Genomic DNA, 18,514 nt, shown 5'->3' on the forward strand with positions numbered 1-18,514 from the left:
TTGTCCCTAATTCCTGGTGCGTCCAGTCCACCATTATCACACTGTGACTCACACCCAAATGTAACCCACCAAATGGTACTTCTTTCCTTAAAAGATAATTTATAATATTTGACAAGTAGGAGTTTATAATAACTAGGTTACATTTACCTCTACTGAGCAGAAAGAATACTAGGGAGGGGGCAGTCAAAAAGTCTGAGCAATTGGAGAAGTTAAGACTTTGATAACTGAAAAACTATCAGTGAAAAAGTATCTCATTGTCAATATGATGAGGCATCTTGGAAGTGGCATTTGGAGACATTATTTTTTTCTATTTATAGCTATTTTATCTTTGTTTTCAGATTAATATAAGGGTACATATGCTTAGGTTACATTGTTTGCATTTGTTGGGTAAAGTCCCAGTTGTAGGTGAGCCCTTCACCCAGCAGGGGTGCCATGTACCCCTACATTGTGCCCCTGCGGTGAGAGCTTACCAAACCCCCTCTCTCCTCTCATGTTCCCTTTCCTCCTCCCCCTCCTTCTTGAATTTAATTGTTTTTTTCTCTCAGGTAGGTGTGTAGTTGTTCAGCTACTTATTTCATATTAATATTGAATACATTGGCTACTTGCTTTTCCATTCTTGTGATACATTACTTAGGAGGATGTTCTCCAGATCCATCCAGGTAAATACACAGGATGTAAAATCTCCATTTTTCTTTATGGCTGAATAGCAATCCATGTATACACATACCACCAGTTTACTTATCCATTAGTGAGTTGATGGGCACTTAGGTTATTTCCATATCTTGGGGATTGTGAATCAAGCAGTTATAAATATTTCAGTGCAAACGTCCTTATTGTACAAAGATTATTTTCTTCTTGGTAGATACTAGCAATGAGATTACAGGATAAAATGGAATGTCTACTTTTAGTTCTTTGAGGATTCTTCATACTTTTTTCCAAAGAAGCTGCATTTGTTTGCAATCTCACCAACAGTGTGTAAGTGTTCCCTTCCCTGCACACCCACATCAGCATCTGCAGCTTTGGGACTTTGTGATGTGATGTTAGGTGATCTTTCAAGATGATTTTGATTTGCATTTCTCTGATACTTAAGGAAGATGAACATTTTGACGTATGTTTGTCAGCCATTTGTCAGCCATTTGTATGTATTCTTGGGAGAAAGTTCTGTTCATGTCTCTTGCCCCATGTGAAAAGAGATTGTTTGCTCTTTTCTTGTTGATTATTTTGAGTTCTCTGCAAAATCTGGTTATTAGCCCTTGTCAGATTGATAACATGTGAATATCTGTCCCATTCTTAAGGTTGTCTGTTTGCTTTAGTTGTTGTGTCCTTAGCTGCGCAGAACCTTTTTAGCTCAATCAGATCACATTTATTTATTTTTGCTGTAATTGCCAAAGAAGTCTTCTTCAGAAAATCTTTCCCTAGGCTGACATCCTCAGAAGTTTTCCCCATGCTTTCTTCTAAAGTTCTTTATAATTTTGTATATTAGATTTAAATCATTTACCCAATGTGAGTCAATTTTTTTTAAATGGAGAGAGGTACAGATCCAGTTTCAGCCTTTTCCATGTGGCTAACCAATACTTCCAGCACCACCTATAAATAAGGATTCTTTCCCACAATGAATGCTTTTGTTTGGTTTATCAAAGATCAGACGGCAATATGAATCTGGTTTAATCTCTATGTTTTCTATTTTTATATTAGTACCATGTTTTGATCACTATAGATTTGTGGCATAACCTGAAGTCTGCTAATGTGATGACTTCAGATTTATCTTTATTTCTTAGAATTGCATAGCTCTTCAAGGTTTTTTACAGTTCCATATGAAATGGATAATTTCAAATTCTTCAAAGGATGATATTGGTGTTTAATGGGGATTGTGTTAAATCTGTAGATACCTTTGTATACTATGAACATTTAAACAATGTTGATTCTTCCAAGCCACGAGCAATCCCCATCTACCCATGTTACTGTGCACATTTCAGTTTGAGCCTCTCTGATCCACAGTGCTGCTAAGACATCCACGTATCATGTGTGAAAATTATGATGAGAGTCATCTTCCTAGCAGCTCTACGGATGTTAATTATGGGCCTTATTGTATATCAAACACCACAGAAAACATTTTTATGGTATCATCTTAGTAGCTGTGTTGTACCCTCATTCTTATACCAGCCAGAACTTAAAGAAAAAAGAGGCCAAAATCTTAAGACCCAAGGCAGACACTGACAGGCCTCAGAACTGGGAAGGGGCAGTGCCCACCAGCTGAGAGGGGTATTTGTATGCTCAGGCCCAGATGCCTGAGCTCTGGGAAGGAAATAAACTGTCTGTAGAAAATCAAAGAAGGGAACTTGAGTTAGCAGAAAACAGTAGGGGAAGATTAAGGCTAAAACATGAGGAAGAGATGAGACTTTTTCTGAGTTTAGAGTTGAGAAGAGAGTTAAAGAGCAAGGGCATAAATTAGCCAGTGGTCTCTGCAGGAGGAGAGAAGGTGGGTTCAGCTCACAACAGCACAAAGTACCCTCTAAAGGGGATCAGACACTCTGAATAAAAGCAAATGTCTCCCCTGTCCAAAAAAAAGAATAAGAAGAAAAAAGTGAATATTTCAGAATATTTTAAGTATACACATTATGAGATGTTTAAAAGCATGTAGATTTTCAAACTATAAATAAAAAGGGTGGTGAAGCATTGTACAGGTTTAAATTTCTTCTTCTTTTGTTTTTTTAATTTTGAGACAGAGTAAGACTCTGGGATTGAGTGCTATAGTGTCATCATAGCTCACAGCAACCTCAAACTCTTGGGCCAAATGCTCCTCATGCCTCAGCTTCCCAAGCAGCAGGGACTATAGTTGGCTGACACAGTGCCCAGCTAAATGTTCTATTTTTAGTAGAGACAGGATCTCACTCTTGCTTATGCTGATCTTGAACTCCTGAGCTCCAGTGACCTTCTCTGCCTCAGCCTCCCAAAGTGCGAGGATTACAAGCATGAGCCACTATGCCTGGCCAGGTTTAAATTCTAATAAATAAAATATCAATCTCTATAACCCCAAAAAACAAAGTGTTTTTCTTTAAATAGAAAAATGTTCCTACAACCAAAAAAAAAAAAAAAAAGGGTAATAAACCCACTGTGGGTTATCCTCACCATGATGGGCCGATTCTTGCTCTGACCTCATAAAGAGCCATTGAGGATGAAACCGACATGAGGCCTGGTCTGGGTCTACATCTTTGGTACTTATAGCCCAGGAAGCTGCTTTTTGGTGACCTGTGGTCACCTATGGTCAGCCTAGTTAGTGTAGATGTTCATTCGTTACTTAGTATAGTTCATAAAATTAGGTTAGTTAGATAACCATGGAGTGGGACCTGGCCTTTAAATCTTCTGACGAGGAGGTCCTTGGAGATTACAAACTACTCAGAATAATTGACTGTGGCAGCTTTGCCAGGGTGATGCTGGCCCAGCACCTTCCAATTGGGAGAAATGTGGTGATCAAAATCATCTCCAAACTCAACCCTGATGGCCCTGAGTCATCTGTACATCCTGAAGCTGTTGGATGTCGCTGACACCAAAGACACCCTGTATTTAATAATGGAGCACTCTAGTGGCAAAGACCTTTACAGATGCATTTTGAGAAATGGCCGCATGGAGGAGGAGGGGGCCAGAGTCAGGTTTCACCAGATCCTGCCTGCCATAAAGTACTGCTATGAAAACCACATTGTCCACTTTGTCGTCCACTGTGACCCGAAGTCCCACAATATCTTACTGAATGCCAATGACACTGTGAAATAGCTGACTTTGGCTCTGCCACAATGTTTACAAATGGCAAGAAGCTAGCCACCTTTTGTGCCCCACCTTTTGTGCCCCATTTTTCTGCCCCAGAAATCCTCCTGCAGCAGGAGTATGATGGATTGGAGATAGAGGTGTGGAGCCTTGGGGTCGTCCTCTACACCATGAGGGCTGATACCCTCCCATTTTGTGAGAGGGATGAGGAATACTAGACTTGGGAGGGGATGAGAAACAACATCATATGCATGAGCCACCTTTAAATTTCTCAAACAGTTCTGCAGAAATCCATGACAGCTGACCCTAGGAAGAGTCCCACCTTCCACCAGAGTATGAAAGACAAGCTGATTAATTCTGGGTGAAAGAGACTGAGGCCATACACAGAGCTCCCCACAAAGAAGGCCATGGAATACAGGACACCAGAGGACCCACACTATCTGCCAAGGTCATACTCAGTCTGGAGACAATACCCAGACCCAGCACGGCCCCTAAGCATCGAGACAACTCTCTTCAGGGTGGGCGGCCAGAGGGGAAGACTTCAGCCTCTCCCTGTGATTAGGGCCAGGGCTGGCAGGAGCTAATTATGTGGTTAATTGTTTTCCTCTTGAAAGCATCCTGCATCCTGTCAGCCCAAAAGATTCACCACCTCAGACAAAGAAATAAGGTGTTGCCAGTGGTTGACAAGGAGACCTGAGGTACAGTCAGTGAGAAAGCATGTGGGGCAGTCAAGCCACAATTGCTGAATTGGCCTAGAGTAGAGTAGGCCAGCAGGTCGCAGAAGGAGGGTAAGGGGAGGGGGTCACCGGGGACCAAGTTTTAGAGAGGCCTCTCATACCTCCAACTACTCCACTTCCTGAGGTCAGCTTTTCAGGTTCAACACATAAGTGACATCACGCTGGATTTGCCTTTCCTGAGGTGATGGATGTGTTAACCGGCTTTTTGTCAACATCCCACATAGTGTACAAATACTTAAACTTCACATTGTACCCATACATGTATACAACTATGATGATCTACTGACAATAATATAAATAAAACCATAATTAAATGCAGGAAACGTGGTTGGACTTTCCCATGTGCTGCCTCTGCCTAAGGTCCCTGTGTCATTCCTGGCACCACCTTATTTACCTGTCTGCACTGGGGGATCCTTTGGGCTGCAGGACACAGCATATTTTCAATATAAAGTTGGCAAACATCCTAGTGAGCGCCTGACGGCCCCAACCATCTACACAGGGAGAGGCTGAGGTTTTCCCATCTGGCTGTCCAACCTGAAGGGAATTGTCTTCCTGGGATGTTCTGCGGTGACAGATGTCTCCTCTTGGGTCTCCCCCATGGCTGCTGGTGCTGTGGCTAAGGGAGAGGCCACGAGGCCATGCTGGGCGTCTGTGCTGGGGCTGGGCATTGTCTGCAGGCTGGGCAGGGGACTAGCAGGCACTGTGTCTTTCCTGGTCTCCTGTAATGTCCGTTATTCCATGGCTTTATTTGTGGGCAGCTGTGTGTGGCCTCAGTCTCTTTCACCCAGAATTAATCCAGTTATCTTTCATAATCTGGCAGAGTATGGGCTTCTCCCTGGGGTCAAGGGTTAGGACTTTTTACAGAAATGTTTTGAGTTATTTTGAGAAATAAAAAGGTACCTCATAACTCCCACTTGTGATATTGTTTCTCACACCCTCCCATATCTCTCCATGAAAGGGTTGAGTCCCAGCCATCATGGTATAGAGGACAACCCCAGGGTTCCACATACCCATCTTTGGTCCATTCCTCTTTGGTCTTGCTCCTCTTGCTGTAGGAGGATTTCTGAGACAGAAAAACCAGGAGTCCCACAAAAGGTGGCTAGCTCCTTGCCATTTCTAAATATGGCAAAGCTGAAGCCAGCTATTATCACATTGTCATTGGCATTTAGTAGGATGTTGTGTGGTTTCAGGTCATGGTTGATGATCTGGTTTTCATGGCAATACTTTATGGCAGAGAGGATCTGGTGAAATTTAACTCAGGCCTCCTCCTTCTTCACGGAGCACTTTCTCAAAATGCACCAGTAAAGGTCTTTGGTGTTGGCACACCCAATTATTAAACATGGGGTATCCTCAGTGTCAATGACATCCAAAAGTTTCAAGATATTCAGGATCTTCATAACTTTGGCCTCTGAATAGATACTTTTGAGGCAAGAGAGATGCCCTTGGAGATCATTTTGAAGGCCACTTCAGACCCAGGTGCTTGGCCTATGTCACCCTGGTGGACCTGCCCCAGCCAATCATTCTGAGCAGTTTTTAATTGCCAACTAACCCACAGCTTCCCAAACCCAGAGCTGGAAATCTATAAACAAATACTTTCCTGATGAAGTTCAGGCAGAGCCAGGCATAGGAATGGGGGGGAGGGATATGGCTCACTGAGAAACCTTGCACTTGGGAAATGGCAATGCAGCGTCCCACTTTAGTGGAGCACAGAAAGGGCATGGGAATTGCCATAGCACTATGATTGTTGATACACAGGTGGGCCCCACCTGGTGTAGCTCAGTGCAGCTTCCAGGGAAGCTCTGAAGCCCTATGGCCTGGCATGCCATGTAGCCAACATGGGCCTCATCTCCAAGCTGGAATAGTCACCACCGAGCCATTCCAGTAGATTTGTCAGGCGGTTTGGAGCAGCCCCACCTCCACAAGATACCTCCTTCCAGACTCCAGGTTCCACTTGGCTCACTGGGCCTCAGTCCCCACCCCAGCACAGACTACGGGGACCTGGAGTTCAGTACACAACCCAAAGTGTCTAACCTCCACCTCAGGCCTATAGCAATACCCTGGGATGTTTAGTGGTCAGCTGTGCTCACAGCCTAGCCCAGAGCTTCCACTTTCATGATGGTCCAAGAAACCCTACCCCATATATCTACATGACAGGTTGCTAAAAGTTGCAAACCTCAGTACATCTTTGCATCCAATAGCTGCTGTTACTTCTGAGTAGAGTGCTACCTACTGATCTCTCTCTCTCTCTCTCTTTTTTTTCACTTTCAGGGCACCTAACAGAATTTTACAGGGCAGCCATAAAGTTTGTGGGCCACATGGACTTTGGCCACTCTGTATTTATTAGAATTAAACAGTTTTGTCTCTGGTTTTTCCCTCTGTTTTCTCTCCCAAGGCATGTAAGAAGATTACATTAATTACAATTAAATTTTTTTCCTTTATTTCTTTTCCAAGGCAAGAAAGAAGATTTTAATAATTATCGCCAATTTGCTTTTCTTTTTCAGGGTACCCAGGAGGAGTATATTAATTAAAATTAATTTTTTTTAATTTTCTTTTCTGGGACACTTAAGAAAATTATATTAATTACAATTAAATATTTTCTTTTTCTTTATATTGCTTTTCTAAGACAATAAAAAGGATTTGGTATTTACAGTGAGAATTTTTTCTTCTTTCTTTTTCTTCTTTTTATCTACTGTATGTTAGTATCAACTCAACCCTAGAGCTTAGAGTTAAAAGGAGGAAAAGTAGGAAAAAGAAAGAAAGAAACCACACTTGAGGAGGAATGAACAAAAGAACTATGGCAACCTAAAAAATCAAAATAGATCAACTCCCCAAAGGGATCACTATGGAGCTAGAGCAAAGAATTCCAACCATAAAGAAATTATTGCAATTACAGAAATGAAATTCAGAATATGGATGGCAAATAAGATGAATGGCATTGAAGAGAAGATAGAAGAGGAAGTACAAAAACTGTCTCAAGAAATCAATGAAATCGAAAACAAAGTCATGAAAGATCTAACCATAATTAGGAAACATATAGCAGAGCTTAAGGAATTAAAATAGGCAATGGAAGAGTTTCAAAACACAGAGGAGAATCTTAGAAACAGACTGTAACAGGGAGAAGAATTTCAGAACTTTTAAAACTTTTAATCTAACCCAATCATTTTTAAAGGCAGAAAAGAAGCAAGCAAAAGCAGAGCAACCTCTTAGAAACATATAGGACTAAACAAAGTATATAAATATACAAATCACAGGCTGGATTGCTGAGGAAGAAAAAGAGGCCTAAAAGAATGGACGCTCTACTTCAAGGCATCATTGTGAAGAATTTCTCAAGCATTGTGAGAGACCCAGAAATACAGATACTAGATAGTTACAGAACTTCAGGATGACTTAATTCAAACAAAGCATTTTCTAGACACAGTGTAATTAACTTGGCCAAAGTCAAAATGAATGAGAAAATTCTAGAAGCAACAGGCATAAACAACAGGTTACCTACAAAAGGAAAATCATTAGGGTGATAGTGGACTTTTCAGCAGAAACTTTATAAGCCATAAGAGAATGGTCATCTGTCTTTAAAGTAAGGTTCATATTTAATGGAGAAATCAAATCTTTTACTAGCAATCGAACCTTGAGGAAACTTCCCGCTACGAGACCAGCTCTGCAAGTATTCAGACATGTGCTATATGCAGACCGTTATAGTGAACCACCAGCAAAGTGAAGACACATAGAAATTAAAGGAAAACACGTAGCTTCTACAATGGCCAAAGCGATAAAACTAAGCAACAGACCTCAACAAAACAAGATGAATTTACCAATTCCCTCAATAAATGTGAGAAAATTCCCCACTAAAGAGGTACAGGCTTGCAGACTGGGTAAAAAGGTTGAAACCATGTATATGATGTGGTCTTCAGGAAACACATCTAACATCCAAGGACAAATCAAGCCTCAGGGTGAACAGTTGGAAAACAATATTTCAGGCAAATGGAAATCAGAGGAAAGCAAGAATCACAATCTTATCTGCACAGACTTTGGGCTTTAAACAAATGAAAGTAAAGAAAGACACAAATTTATTGTTTTAAATGCCCACATATAAACAAAAGGAACACAAATCAACAACCTAATGAATCATCTCAAGCAACTGGAAAAGAAAGAGCAATCCAATCCCAAACCTAGCAGAGGAAAGAAAATAACCAATATTGGAGCAGAATTACATGAAATTGAGAGCAAAAGAACTATTCAGAAGATAAAAGAAATAAAAAGTTGGTTCTTTGAAAAAAATAAAATGAATAAACCTTTGGCCAGATTAACTAGAAACAGAAAATAACGACTCTAATAACCTCAATCAGACACTAAAAAGGGGAAATAACAATAGATATCACAGAGACACAAAAGATCACCATTGATCACTACAAAAAACTCTACACCCAGAAATTTGAAAATGTGGAGGAAGTGCAACAATACCTAGAATCAAACCAACTCCCTAGACTCAGTCAGAAAGAATTAGAACTTCTGAGCAGAACAACATCAAGCAAATTGTAACAATATTAAAAGGCCTGAGTGGCGCCTGTGGCTCAGCCAGTAAGGCACCGGCCCCATACCGAGGGTGGCAAGTTCGAACCCAGCCCTGGCCAAACTGCAACAAAAAATAGCCAGGCATTGTGACAGGCACCTGTAGTCCCAGCTACTGGGGAGGCTGAGGCAAGAGAATCACCTAAGCCCAAGAGCTGAGGTTGCTGTGAGCTGTGACACCATGGCATTCTACCAAGGGTGACAAACTGAGATTCTGACTCTAAAAAAAAAAAAAAATTAAAAAAAATATTTAAAAACCCAGAATGTTTGACACTAGAATTCTACCAAACCTTCAAAGAAGAGCTTGTACCTGCATTGCAGAACCTATTCCACAACACTGAGAAGGAAGTTAGGAAGAGTTCCCAACTCCCTCAGTGAAGCAAATATTACCTTGAAACCAAAACCAGGAAAGTGGGTTGGTTGCAGTGGCTCACACCTGTAATCCTAGCACTCTGGGAGGCTGAGGCAGGTGAATTGCTTGAGCTCACGAATTTGAGACCAGCCTGAGCAAAAGCAAGATGCCATCTCTACTAAAAAATAGAAAAACTGAGGCAAGAGGATTGCTTGAGCCCAAGTTGGAGGTTGCTGTGAGTTATGACACCACAACACTCTATCTAGGGCAACAGCTTGAGACTCTGTCTCAAAACAAAACAAAACAAAACAGAAAAGTACACAACACAAAAAGAGAACTACAGACCAGTTTCTTTAATGAATATCAACACAAAAGTACTGAATAAAATCCTAGCAAATAGAACACAGCTAAACATTAAAAAAATTACACAACATGATCTAATAGGCTTTATCCCAGGGATACAAGGCTGATCAACATATGCAAATCCATAAATGTAATTCACCACATCAACAGAAGAAAAAGCAAAAAGCATATGCTCTTGTCAATGGACAAAGAAAAAGTATTTGACAAAATCCAGCATCCTTTCCTAATAAGAGCACTTAAGAAAACAGACATAGATGGGACATCTCTTAAACTGGTAGAAGCTATCTATGACAAACCCATAGCCAACATCATATTAAATGGACTAAAACTCAAAGTGTTTCCACTTAGACCTGGAAACAGATAAGGATATTCATTATTGCCACCACTATTCAACATAGTGCTGAAAGTCCTAGCCAGTGCAATCAGCGGGGAGGATACCGAGGGTATCCAAATAGGGACAGAAGAGTTCATATTTTCATTCTTAGCCAATGATATGACCTTATACTTAGAAAATCCCAGGGATTCAACCACCAGATTCTTAGCAATGATCAAGAAATACAGTAATGTCTCAGGATATAAAATCATTGTCCACAATCAGTAGCCTTCTTATACACCAATAACAAGCTGAGAATCAAATCAAAGACATAATATCCTTCACAGTAGCTTCAAGGAAAATGAAATACTTTGGAATATATCTAACTAAGAATGGGAAAGACCTCTCCAGAGAGAAGTATGAAACCCTGAGAAAAGAAATAGCAGACATTAACATTTGGAGACATTATCAAAGAAAATGTTCCCTTAACAAGTGTTAGAAAATATTAATAAAAGAATTTGGAGTTTGGGACACAGTGAGGGCTAAATGTTCAGAGGCAAGTTTCTTTTATTGAAGTAATTCATCCAATATTTGCTTCACTAGGTAAAGATAGAAAAGGGATTTTTGCATCCCACTGCAATATATTAACTCTGAGGCTATTAAAAATTACATTTGCTTCTCTGGTATTGGCTATCACACCTTCAACTCCCCAGTGTTCCTTAAAGTAAAAGAGAAAGAAAAGTAACATCATTAACTGAATAAGAGAGGAAAACATAAATTTTAAAAGAACATAAAACCATTTGCCCTACAAGATCCACTATTTGTGCAATCAGGAGGTAAAATCCCATTTGAATTAATGAGGATACATATCTGACTTGAGATGACATAGTTAAATCCATATGTCAATAACTGCCATTTATTTAAAGTAAAAGGCAAACTGTTTTGTACTCGGGATGATTCAATGTATGGCATTTAGCAATAAAGGATGGATAAAATGCATGTATGTCTGTGTTTGTGTGATGTGTGTGTCTGTAAATGTGTATGTGAGTGCTGTGTACACGTCCATGGACATTTATGGTTGCTGGGTAAACTGTCACTGAGAAATGGCTCAAAATACAGTCACTATAGTGGGATGGAAGTTAATAAAATTAATGAGAATGAGGGAAGCTGAGAGAACCTAGGGGCATAAGAGTCCCTGAGCATCTTCTGTAAAGAGTGAGCAACATGATATTCAGATATTCACCAAGATAAGCAGAGTTTAGCAAAAACACACTAGGCAGAATCTGGAAGGTAGAGAGATCCATCCATGTTGTAATCTTTTTCTATGAAATCCTACTAATTTTTTTGTGGTTTTATAACTTTATTTGATGTGTCTGACAATCACCAGTTAGTTCTCATCCATATTGACCGTAGATTTTTGAAAGTGGTGCCAGGTACAAAGGTAACCAAAGTATAGAACTTAAAGGTAACCAAAGTAGAGAGCTTATTTGGTGAATCTTCATCTTCATTACATTTTCTGGACAACCGCACACAGGTATGGTATGGGACATCCTAATGCCTTGGGCCCAGACAGCTTTGTTGATCCTGGTATGGATGCACACATCTGGAGTTCCCATCTCTTTCATGGCAAATTTCAGATCTCTTTGACTGCCCGAGGAGCATGCTTCTTGAAGCCCACTCCACGGATGCACTTGTGAATGTTGATGGGGTGTTCTTGAGTCACACCTCGTTGATGGCAGACTGGCCCTTCTCCTCACCACCCTTCTTTGTGGGAGCCATTCTGCTGGGCCCAAGTTGGAAAGAAAGTACAAGGGACTGTCCAGATCCTACTTATTATAAGTAATTAATGGCACTGATAAAGTATGACTTTGTCCTGCTAGAGCCACAAAAGTTGAAGAGCACTCTGATCTGCCATATGGTGTTTTCTCTTGTGGACGAGTGAAGGGATTGAAGTGGAGAACAGACAGGAAGCTGGGTGAGCTTCCACTAATGCGGTGACTGAAGAAATGAGAAAAGGAAATTCACAGGACTTCAGAACTGACTGGATGTGGAAGGAGGACAAGGAACAGGGAAAACCCTCTCCTCCTCCAGGCTTACAAGTATCTGGCTTGAATGACTGGATGGGTTTTATTTGTTTCATTAATATAGATACAGAGGGCTAAGATGTGGAGGAAGAAATTAGATCAATTTTTACTACATTAATTTATGTCTGCAATCCACAGTTGGGGTTATCTAATGGATAACGTAATTTTGGACATTACGTTCCTGCCTGTATCCTGGCATCATGGAAATGTTCTCAGCACATAGACACCTGCTGCCATTATGTAGATGGTTAAAAAGATTTGATATCTCAACAGATCTAAGGCTTTTCTGAATACAAGTCTCCTACAGAGAAAAAAGAGAATTAGATGACATGGTTAAAAGTCCTGGAATAAAACACTATGCCACTGAAAGAAACTGGCATACCTTTAACATAGATTTTAGAGCAGCTGTTCTCAACCTGAGGGTTGCGACCTCTTTGGACTGTATTAAAGATTCGTGGCATTAGGAAGGTTGAGAACCACTATCTTAGAGCCTGCCTGCTCCCAGGCTGTAACTAGGATTAGCAGCTTTACCTAGTGAAAATAAGGGAAACCCAGGTAAATTTGAATTACTAAAAAAAAATAATACTTAGGAACTACTTATGCTAGGAAATACTTATGCTAAAAAATATAATATTGGGGACATAAACGAAAAATTATTTGGTGCTTATTTAAAATTCCAATTTCCCTGGGCCCTTATATTTTATCTGGCAATAGTAGTTGTATGTCCTCTGTTAGTACTCAAGTCACCTGTCTTCTAGAAAGGAACACAAAAAGCTATTGAAACATTATATATGGTTTTCTGTACTTTAGAAAAGTAACAAAGCAAGGTATTTTACATGGGGCATTTGGGACATTTCTCTAAATCAGTGGTTCTCAACCTTCCTAATGCCACGACCCTTTAATACAGTTCCTCATGTTGTAGTGACCTCCAACCATAAAATTATTTTCGTTGCTATTTCATGACTGTAATTTTGCTACTGTTCTGAATTGTAATGTAAATATCTGAAATGCAGGATGGTCTTAGGCGACTGCTGTGAAAGAGTTATTTGACCCCCAAAGGGGTTGTGACCCACAGGTTGAGAACCGCTGCTCTCAATGGTTTACATTTCTCCATGTGTTAATATACTAACACCAATGAAATCAATGATTGAAAAGTTCTTTCAAGCATAAGCAACATCTTAGAGTACAAAACACATTTGAATATATGAAATGTTAAATTCAGGGCCAGTTTTTACAAACCCTTTTACAAAACTTTTCTGTAAACCTTAAGTTAAATACAATAAACAAGCTAGAATAGAAGCCACCAGGAACGCCTCATTATTCCTATAGTAAAGATGAGCCCTGGCTGATTTCTAAGTGCCCAAGTCTTGCATTGTGTTGCCTACTTCCCATGGGTTGTGTTCCGGGAGATGCATGCAAAGAAAACCAGAATATTTTACCCCAAAATGTACTTTTTGGAGAGGCTGCAAACCACAGGAATATCCTTGAAAATTTATCTTTTGTGGGGAAGATTTGCATCTGTAGATAAAAATCTATATCAATGAAATAAAAAGCCAGAAGCAATTAACTCACAGGAGAGAAACTAAGAGCCTGTCACATTACCACAGGCCACCCTTCTTCTAAGAACTGCTACCACAGGTTTCATCTGTGTCTTAGTCTGTTTTCTGTTGCTTATAACAGAATGCCTGAAACTGGATTATTTGGAAAGGGAATTTATTTCTCACATTGTTACAGGCTAAGAAATCCGAGGTCAAGGGGCCACATCTGGTGAGGGCCTTCTTGCTGGCACGAACTCTACAGAGTCTGGAGGTGACATAGGACATCATGTGACAAGGGAGCTGAGGGTGCAGCTCCGGTCTCTGTTCCTCTTCTTGTAAAGCCTCTAATCTCATTTTCATGATAACTCAGTAATCCATTAATCCGTGAATTAACGGTAAGGGTTCTTCTCTCATGATCCAATTACCTCTTAAAGGTCCCACCTCATAATCCTACCACACTGGGGATTAAGTTTCAATATGAGTTTTGTAGGGGACAAACATTAGTACCATAGCAATGTGCATAACAAGGTCACCCTCACTAATCATGCCTTCCCTTCTCTCTCCCTCCCATAACCTGTCTTGCCACACGCCAAGCACCTGTTCTTTCTATAACCTCAGGATGGTATAAAAACTTCAGTCACCTGGACCTTTAAGTTTTCACATTTTCTGTGATTCTGTGTGTATGTGTGCATGTCATAAATCTGTACTCCTTTTTTACTGTTAATCTTTTATCAGTTTGCTCAATAGACTCAGATTATCAATACCTTAAAATGGTGAGTGGAGGAGGAAATCATCTTTGTCCCTACAAATGGTTCAGACCCCTAAGTAACGTTTTATAAACCAGAGTAGAAAGACACTCCAATTAGAAGAGTTACCAATACATGTCATATGAACAAATGGTAGAAGACCGTTGCACAACTAAAACTGACCCATTATTTCGTAGGTTAATGCTTCTTTAGGCAAGGGAAACATTTTATATGTGATATACATAACGTTCATAGTAGTAAAGAGCACAATACATTGCCTCTGCATTATCCAAACCAGGACCTGTGATTACCAACATGGTTGTAGATCTGCTTTTAATTGGTTTATTGTTTTAAGGGGAAAACGATGAGTCAAATTCGACTCAATTTTCAGCTCCCTGATAGGATCAGTAGATATTGTCCAAATGACACAACTGATTGCAGATCATTTTATGCGACACTACCATTTATTTGGAATCTATTCATGAGATAATGTATGCCCAAGTGCCATGAAAAATACAATGTTCTACATAAATGCCAAGTGGCATTACTATTACATAGAGAGATCTGTCAGAATTCATAGAGACAATATGACAACTAGGCTAGAAAAGAACAGGCAGCGGGATAAACGTAGTGAAGAAGAGACTATCATGTTTCCAAATGCCGAGGAGCTCTGAGGAGACAACCGAACATTTGACCCTCAGTTATTCAAGTCAAAGTCAGATAAGGCAAAGATCTTTTTTCTATTAAGGGTAGAAATGTTGGTAATGGTGGCAGTGGCGTCAGGCGGTCCTTATTAGCAAGTCCAGTTTGGGAAAAGTGCTATATACCCCGTCTCGAAACCCCAGTGACAGCCTATTTTCACTCTGCCCGCCCTCCCATCTGTGCCCCTCATTCACAGAGACCCCTATCTGGCATGTTCTCCCGTTCCTCCTCAAGGACCTACTGGGAAAACTGTTCTCTTAGTCTGCAAGTTCACACAGATGGTCTGATGACAAATTCTCAGATAGAATCTGAGAATTGTTCCCCAGATAACTACTCTTTCATTTATTGTACAAATATGCATTGATACTATGTGCCAGGTACTGTAGTAGGAGTTAGGAATATAGCAGCAAACGAAACACACATATAAAAATCTCGCGCCTTGGTTTGACACCTGTAGCTCAAGCGGCTAAGGCGCCAGCCACATACACCTGATCTGGCGGGTATGAATCCAGCCCAGGCCTGCCAAACAACAATGACGACTGCAACTAAAAAATAGCCAGGCATTGTGGCAGGCGCCTGTAGTCCCAGCTACTAGAGAGGCAGACGCAGGAGAATCGCTTGAGCCCATGAGTTGGAGGTTGCCGTGAGCCAGGGGTCCTCAAACTTTTTAAACAGGGGGCCAGTTCACTGCCCCTCAGACTGTCGGAGGGCTGGACTACAGGCCCCGGGACGAGTCGGCTGCTAAGCAGGACAGGCAGCGGAGGCAAAAACACCCAGTAGGCCGCATAAATGTCCTTAGTGGGCTGCATGTGGCCCGTGGGCCATAGTTTGAGGACGCCTGCATGAGCTGTGATGTCATGGCATTCTACTCAGGGCAAGTAGAGGCTCTGTCTCAAAAAAAAAAAAAAAAAAATCCCTGGCCTTACTAGAGTTTACATTCTAGTAAAGATGTCAACAAGCATATAAACTGAATAATTAATTAAAATGTATCAAGAGCCAACAAAAAAATATATTAGTTTAAAAAATAAATTTATGTCATGAATCAGCATTTAACTCTTCTGTGGCCTCAAGTAGGCTATTTGACTTTGGGGGTGGGTTGAATGTATAGTAATCTCCACATCTGTAAGAAAGGGACATTATTTATAACATTTATTCCTGTTCCAAGTGCTGTGTTTACCAATTAAGGTATTAGGACATTTTATGACTAATATGTACAGTTTTAAAACAAAGATTGAATTTGTTTTTCAGTGTGAGTTAAACACTAAAGATTGAGTCAACAATATTTTTAAAACTGAATTTTATTCTACCCAAAAATAAACTTGTGAACATGTAAACAATTGGTGATGTGTTACTTTGAACAGTATTAAATCTGTTTTAAGATTTTTAAACGAAAGAAGGTATTTTTATTCTAAAAAATAGGTAGATATATTTCAAAGTCACTTTAAAAAGTTATAGTTGTCTTAAACTGAATCACCACTGAATTTGCTCATAAAAAGCCTGAGAGAATAGATCCTAAATCTGTAATCGTGTGTGGCTGAAGAGGAAAAGAAATGCATTCCTCCTTCATCCTTGAAACAGAAGTTTCCTCACTCTGAAGATAGGAAAATCCTTTGGCCATGGCCTTTTGAAGATTCCTCATGGTCAATCTCATTCTGTCTCCCTATTACCATTTCCTAAGCCAATACAAAGCAAGCTACCAGGAAAAAAATTAAAAATGAAAAAACAGTGAGTTTGGAGGAGGACAGAAGAGCTTCCTTCCTTCACCCCAAATCTCTTCCTCAAGACCATTGTCTGAGTTCCCCAATTAGTGATTTATTCCTTTATGTTATAGCAGTCTGGAAACTCAATAAGGAGAAAATGTGGAGGAAGGTTAAAAGCCTGGGAAGTCCAGGGCCAGTGTGTTTGACAGTGACCACAGGCTAGTGATGGGCTGTAAAACAGTAGCCTGACAAGATGCTGAGTCCAAGACCACGCACCGAGCATCTTGATAGAAATGTGGGATGAAGGCAGAATAAAGGGAATAAAGAAAGAAGAGATTTCAGAGAAGCAAGTCTGAAAAGTCTCATTTGAAGTCATATTTTAAAAACCTGCTCCTTGCTGTCTGGAATTCCCACATGACAAGAAGTCATTTTCCTTGGCACCTTGTTTTGCTAACACTCTGATTGGCCATAATTGGATATTGCTTTTACTAACCTGACTAAGCATTAAAGTTTAAAAAATAAGCGATTGTGTAGTAATTGCTTATTTGTCCTGGATTTCTAGGTAAAAATTAAAGAGTTTATTATTAATGTACTACCATTTGCACTAAGTTGCTAATTCCCCTCCTCCTGTCTCCACTTCCCTTCACTTATTCAAGTCACTAATGTTGGCGGCTTTTACTTTCTTTCAGAGCATTACCCTTCACTGTAACCTGGTTTCTTGTATCCTCAATGAATCCCCAACAATTAAAATAAAAAATAAAAAAATAAATAAAGCATTATCCTTGAAAACTTCCATTGTCTCAGCTCCTAAGACCACAGAAATTAATCCCTGAACACTTATAAAAATAATGTTTTCTTCTCTCTTTCACTATGTTAACTATAGATTTTCAAAACAAAAGGAAAGAAAGCATTTTATTCAGTTCCAGATGTACTGTGTTCCATTTAGGAATTAACTACTATCTCAGTAGGTGAACTCAATACAGACAGAATAGATCAATTCAGCAGTGAACCTGGTGTGGCTGAATGGATGACACATGAACACTGGAGTGCTGTGGAAACTAGATATCTTCTTTGTGCTTTAGTTTCCTTCCTTATACAATGGGAAAATGACCTGTCCAGTGTTGTTACAAGGATTGCCAAACACAGCACATTTTAAAATATAAGACACAGAATACCTTGATTCACACAGACGCAAATAATTTTTACCCTTATGCTTTCCCTGGATATTGTCACTTTAAATGGAAGAAAGGGCAAAAGATAAAAATAAAAGTAAAATAAGGATTGTACTTTGTTTTGTTTATTACATTTAGAGGGCATCATTTTAATTGACTGTACCAACACCAAAGGTTCAGTGACTTTAAATTGACATGTATATTATTTTAAAATTTTCCTTCCTTTTCTTGAATTTATGAAAAGTATAAACCAGTAAGCTTTGGGAATGGGGTCATTGTTTCAGAAAGAAAAGAAACAGAAAAAAAAGAATCCCTGCTCAAGAAGAGAGCTGTTAGTAGTCAATGAAAAGACAAACAATTGTAGACAGGATCATTACAAATTCAATACAAGAAGGAAAAATAAAAATAAATGAAGATCACAACGGAAATGAGAATTGACAAAGCTAATATAAGGCAAAGAGAACATTTGAGACAAGCAA

The 18,514-nt window shown here is 39.8% G+C and overlaps 1 protein-coding gene across 1 annotated transcript in view; it reads right to left on the reverse strand.

The window, feature by feature from the left end:
• The window catches only part of NEK10 (NIMA related kinase 10), a 219,000-nt gene that overhangs the window by 90,636 nt on the left and 109,850 nt on the right, over positions 1-18,514 (reverse strand). The gene's annotated exons all lie outside the window — the stretch shown is intronic.

Source organism: Otolemur garnettii, unplaced genomic scaffold, assembly GCF_000181295.1.
Source record: "Otolemur garnettii isolate 467f Iridium unplaced genomic scaffold, OtoGar3 scaffold00002, whole genome shotgun sequence".
Taxonomy (NCBI): Eukaryota; Metazoa; Chordata; class Mammalia; order Primates; family Galagidae; genus Otolemur; species Otolemur garnettii.